Below are 5,345 nucleotides of genomic sequence, written 5' to 3'. Positions count from 1 at the left end.
GAAGAGGCCCACTTCATTCAGGTTGATATTTATTTGTTTGTTTGTTTGTCTGTCTGTCTGTCTGTTTGTTTTGTTGCTTGGTTGGTTTTAGAAGTGCTAAGGATAAGACTGGGGTCTCATGCAGACTAGAGAAGCACTCAGCTACTGAGCTGTATCCCTAGCTTAATGGAGAAGGGAAAACACGATTGGTTTTAATCATGGGACATGGGAGTCATGAGCAACCCCTAGACTTTTCTGCATTTGAGATTTCTTTCTCTTATTCTTGGTACATGGGACCAATCAGATTTTCCAGATCAGGATGGACTGGGGTCACTTGTCCCAGCCTACAACTCCGTTGTAGATTCAGTGGTCAGGTGGCAGTCTTAGCATTGAGCCAGTGGTATCATTGTATGAGGACGACACAGTCACCAGAAGGCCATGTTGAAACCCGTGTCCACAGAAGCATCATGGGTTGTGGGGGGGGGGCAAGTTCATATGCAGAGCAACTGTAGCTCTACCAGTCAAAACAGTACCCTTGTCCATGATGGAAATAGGCCAGCAGACTCAGCCTCCAGCACTCAATTGATCCACTGGAGAGTGCTCCCCATGGGGACTCAGTGTGAGTCTCTGCCTTTGACAAATTGGCCACTCAATCATGGCCCTGAATGATGGTCCTCTATGGAGAAATAAATGTTACCAGACTATGTAACTCCGTCATTTCCAAAGGGTTACTTTGTTCACGAGACTGTGTGATAAAGACAAGAGAAAGGGGTCCTGGGATCTGCACAAATGAGCCTGCCCACCTGGCTGATTGCATATTTATTCATCTATTGAGCAAATCCTTTGTTGGCTTTGAGTGACAATTCTGGGACAAACACACGGGCATGCTGTGCAGTTTAGAGGTGTGCCTATTTGTCCCTCTGATGCTATTACTAAGTTTTCAATTATAACCATTCCGGCTTCCTGGCGACTTTCCCAAGTCATTAGCCACAGCCCTTGAGGCAATAGTGGCCTATAGTCACAGCCATCCCTCCCTCTAGGCAAAATGAACACTCCACTTTCTGCTCCCTGGTAGGCCTCTCACCAGGGCCTCAACCTCCATCCCTGCTGTTCACTCCTGGGTGGAACTTCTATATTGTGTAGAATTGTCTGAAAAGGAGGCTTAAATGCTGTCTTTCTTGGTGAGCTGATCACAGGGGAACCTCCCCACGAAGCCATGATTACAGGTGGGTGGAGAAACAATGGTTCGTCAAAAACTGGGGCTCTATCTGGGTCACCTCCTTCTCAAGCAATTCACTCCTGCCTAGTCCTGTTAGAGCCAAGACTTTGTTCGCAGCTTCCTGGGGCGATGGATTGCTGCTGGGCATGCCCAGCTGGAAGGCCAGATCCATGGGTCAGGCTACCCTAGTCCATGAAGTGTGTGTCTCCCGTCACGTGGTAGCTTGGGGACTGAGGTCAAGAGTTTGAGCTCGGTGGAAGCACATGCCAATCAAAAGTGATGTCCATCTCCCGAAGAAGAGATAGCAGTCTGTTGGGTATCTTCCTTCTGAGTATCTTCCTGCAGTTGCACATATCATAATCTCTGCCCCAGTGCTTCAAACACCCTGAAATCTGCTGGGTCACTTGGCCAAACTGGCAAAGCAGCTGGGCAGTGTCCGCCTGATACAAAGCTTCCTCTGGTTCAGAACTAAATTTTCAAGTAGACCACAGTGAATGGGTCCAAGTAGCACTGATATGTGATGGGAGAAACCTCTAACCCTAGGATTTCACTTACTTACTTACTTCCCTTCCTCTTTCCTTCCTTCCTTCCGTTTTCTTCCTTCCTTCCTTCCTTCCTTCCTTCCTTCCTTCCTTCCTTCCTTCCTTCCTTCCTTCCTTCCTTCCTTCCTTCCTTCCCTCCCTCCCTCCCTCCCTCCCTCCACACTTCTCTCTTCTTCCTTCCTTTTTCCTTTCCTTTCTTCCTCCTTTCTCTTCCTTTCTCTCTCTGCCCCCCACTCACTCTACTCTGGGATTGAACCTAGGGCATCCATACCTACCAGGTAAACATTCCGTCAGTGATCTAGATCCCCAGACTTTTTAATTGTCTTTTTTAAGTCTCTCTAAGTTTTGCAGGGTGGCCTTGAACTTGTTCCATAGCCCAGGCAAGCCTTGGACTTGACAATGCTCTTGGTTTCAGCTTCCTGGGTAGCTGGGAGGACAGGCCTGTGACACCAGCATGTGTTTCTTCCCTGTGAGTGGGAGGTCCTAGATGTAACTGTTTATCTTTCACCCTGGAGAGAATATTCTGACATGTCCCCAAACTCCAGGACTGCTCAGGTTTCCACTGAGGTGGAAGGGGAATTTATTTCCCATTTTCTGGTCTGCGAATGTTGGAGCAATGTGTGTCCTGCTTCCAGGTATAGCCAGCTGAGGAAATGCAATGCGACAAAGCAGCAGGACCCACTGTGTAAGTGAAAGACAACTAACTCCTGGGGAGCAGATTACAGCCTGGTGCAGGCAGAAAAGAGGCACCCCCCACGAGGCACCCCGAGGTCCAGCAGTGATGATGGGTCTCGGGCTTTGTTGATGCAGTTGGTAAGCGAGCTCACTCTGATGGCCTCTGCTAGCAGACAGAACTGAAGGAAAAGCTCTTACCAAAGCAGGGCTTGTATGCTGGAGGGGCTCCTGTGTGGAGGGACTTTGACAATGAATTCCCATCAGGGACAGCAGCCACACACTTTGTTTTTAAATAATTCATTGTTATTCTCCAGGATCTATCTGTTTTCTTCTCAGGCTGAAGAGGTGATTGGATGAACGTAGACTATCCTAATAATTGCTATTCTTCTAACTTTCTAGCCTTCGATGCTGACCATTTTATGTTCCTATGGAAAAACACTGGGGGCCATGTAACTTATCAAGAAAAGAGGACCCCTGGGTTCAATTCTCAGCACCTACATGGCAGCTCACAATTGTCTGTAACTCCAGGATCCAAAACCCTTACAGAGACATACATGCAGGTAAAACACCAGTGAACACAGAATAAAAATAAATTATTTTTTAAAAAAAAAGAAGAAAGAAAAGAGGAGTTGGCTAGAGAGTGTAGTTGGCAAAGGGCCTATGGTACAAACACAAAGGCCTGAGTCCAATCTTTAGCACACACAAAAGCGTGCGTGGTGATGGCACATGGAAACAGCACTAGGGAAGTGGAGAGAGGTGGATCTCTAGGGTCAACCTATTCAGCAAACTCCATTCCATGTTTGAACAAGAGACCCTCTCAAAACATAAGGTGCATGGTTCTTCATGCACAGATGCATGTGTAAGCCTGCGCAGGCATGGACACACACACACACCCTGGAGGTCTGTTTAACTCACAGTTTTAGAAGTTAAAAGCTCTTATGACCCCATCTGTTCAACTGTGATTTCTTTACAGAATGGTAGATGGTGTCACAACACGCGAGAGAGGGAACTAACTGTTTGAGTCATTACCACCTCCGCAATGCCACATGAGGAATGAAGCTTCCAACACGTGAGTATTTGGAAGACAAACTGCACCCACCCCACATCTAAGTCACAACAGGCACCGATCTCCATCAGTCTAGCCTTACTTCAGATCGAGAGTCTTCATGGACACAAATAATTCTAGGAGCTTGCACTTGGCCTTTCCTACCACAGGAGTTTCCACTGCGTGAGTCAAGGACTCTGTGAGGAGTCTAGAGATTGAGTTCATAACACCAATGATGAATCCCTGAGTCAAGAAGATAACCTGAGGTACAATCGGAACCACTGGGCCCTTTAGGGGACAGTTCCATTGATAACTTGACCTGCAAGGTCCCCATTCTGACTTGAGAAACACAGTCTTGCTTTCCAGATAGAAGATTATTTCAGAGGGGTTTGTGATCTCCGAGACGTCTGACAAACTACCAATGAAGCACTCAGTACAGCTCTGTACCGTTGAAGGGAATAGTGGGTGTGGTTGTGATTGCTGTCATGTGATCAGCTACTCCTGATTCCATTCTTACCCTCAGCTTGGCAAAGTGTCATCTTGACTCCACTGGGCAGTTGCCAGGGCAGGGGGCTTGAGAGGTGCAATGGGCTGTTCCACAGAGGGTATTCAGGGAGCAGGGAATACTTACCATGGGATGATCAAGATAACCTCATTGAACTCCGTTTGTTTATCAATGGCCTGCTGGGAGGGAAACAGCCTGAAACAGTTTCTTAATGGAGCAAAGAAACTGAGAAAATCAGAAGGCAAAAGCAAACCACAGCAATGAATAGACAAGAGCACGTTGGGGCGGGGGGTGTCAATAGGAGCCAAGTGCTACCACTATCCAACCCGGTGGTCTTGGATGTATGTGGATATATGTGGGGGTTTACTTCTTTGAGCCCCCAAAGTCATCGTCTATAGCACTAGAAGTCATCAACTAGTATTGCTCCATAGGTCTCCATAGGTGGCTAACTGACTGACGTACAATGCTTTACATGAGGTTGTGCCGTTCTTAAAACCCTGGCCCTGACCCATGCATGGCCTTCCTCCGGGTTCTTCCACATGTTACAAGCATTGGGGACAGGATTTTCTCTGCTGTCCTGTGCCTTGTGGGCTATTCACCAGCATCGCTGGCTTTTACCCAATAGATTCTGATACCACCCGTCAAGCTTTGACAATGAAGAATGTCACCAGAATTGCTAATTATCTCCTTGGTTGAGATCCATATTTATGATTAAGTACGTGGACACCAGGGACTGAGAGTCCTTCCAAAGGTATGCTTCATGCTTCAGTCATGCATTCTTCCTCGTGCTGAAAAACACCTGCCAGACCTGAGCCACAATGTTCTGTTTTGTCATGACCTGGAACTCACTACGTAGACCCAGCTGGCCTCAGACTCACAGATATCGGCCTGTTGCTTCCCCAGAGCTGGGAGTAAAGGGGTACATACCACACTTGGCTACACACTTTCCCCCTGACTTTTCTGTTTTATTTGGTGGCTATCTTTCTTACTTGTTCTCCTCATCTTTGCAGCTAAAATTCAGAATGATATTATCAGGTGGCCTAACACACATTGATTGAATTAAACTCATTAATTCAGGGGTTCGTTAGAAACTGTCTACTCCTGTAGAAAGTTTTATTTTTAAAATGGTAGAATTTAATTACTCAAATCATTGTTTTTAATGGACGGTTCCCCGTCTTACTGACTTCTTGGGCTATTTCTGTTTTCTTTTGTTTTTATTTACCATAATTTTTTATTGACCCTTTGGGAACTTCACAACATGCACCCCAATCCCACTCATTTCTCAGGCCTCCCATGTCTGCCCTCCACCCTTGTAGCCTCCCTCCTCAAGAGAAAAGAAAAAAATCCACTTTGGTCCTCTGTCTTGCCTGCCTCTCCATC

This window comes from Peromyscus leucopus, chromosome 14, assembly GCF_004664715.2.
Source record: "Peromyscus leucopus breed LL Stock chromosome 14, UCI_PerLeu_2.1, whole genome shotgun sequence".
NCBI classification, from domain to species: domain Eukaryota; kingdom Metazoa; phylum Chordata; class Mammalia; order Rodentia; family Cricetidae; genus Peromyscus; species Peromyscus leucopus.
The sequence above is the reverse complement of the archived record's forward strand: the minus strand, read 5'-3'. Positions refer to the sequence as shown.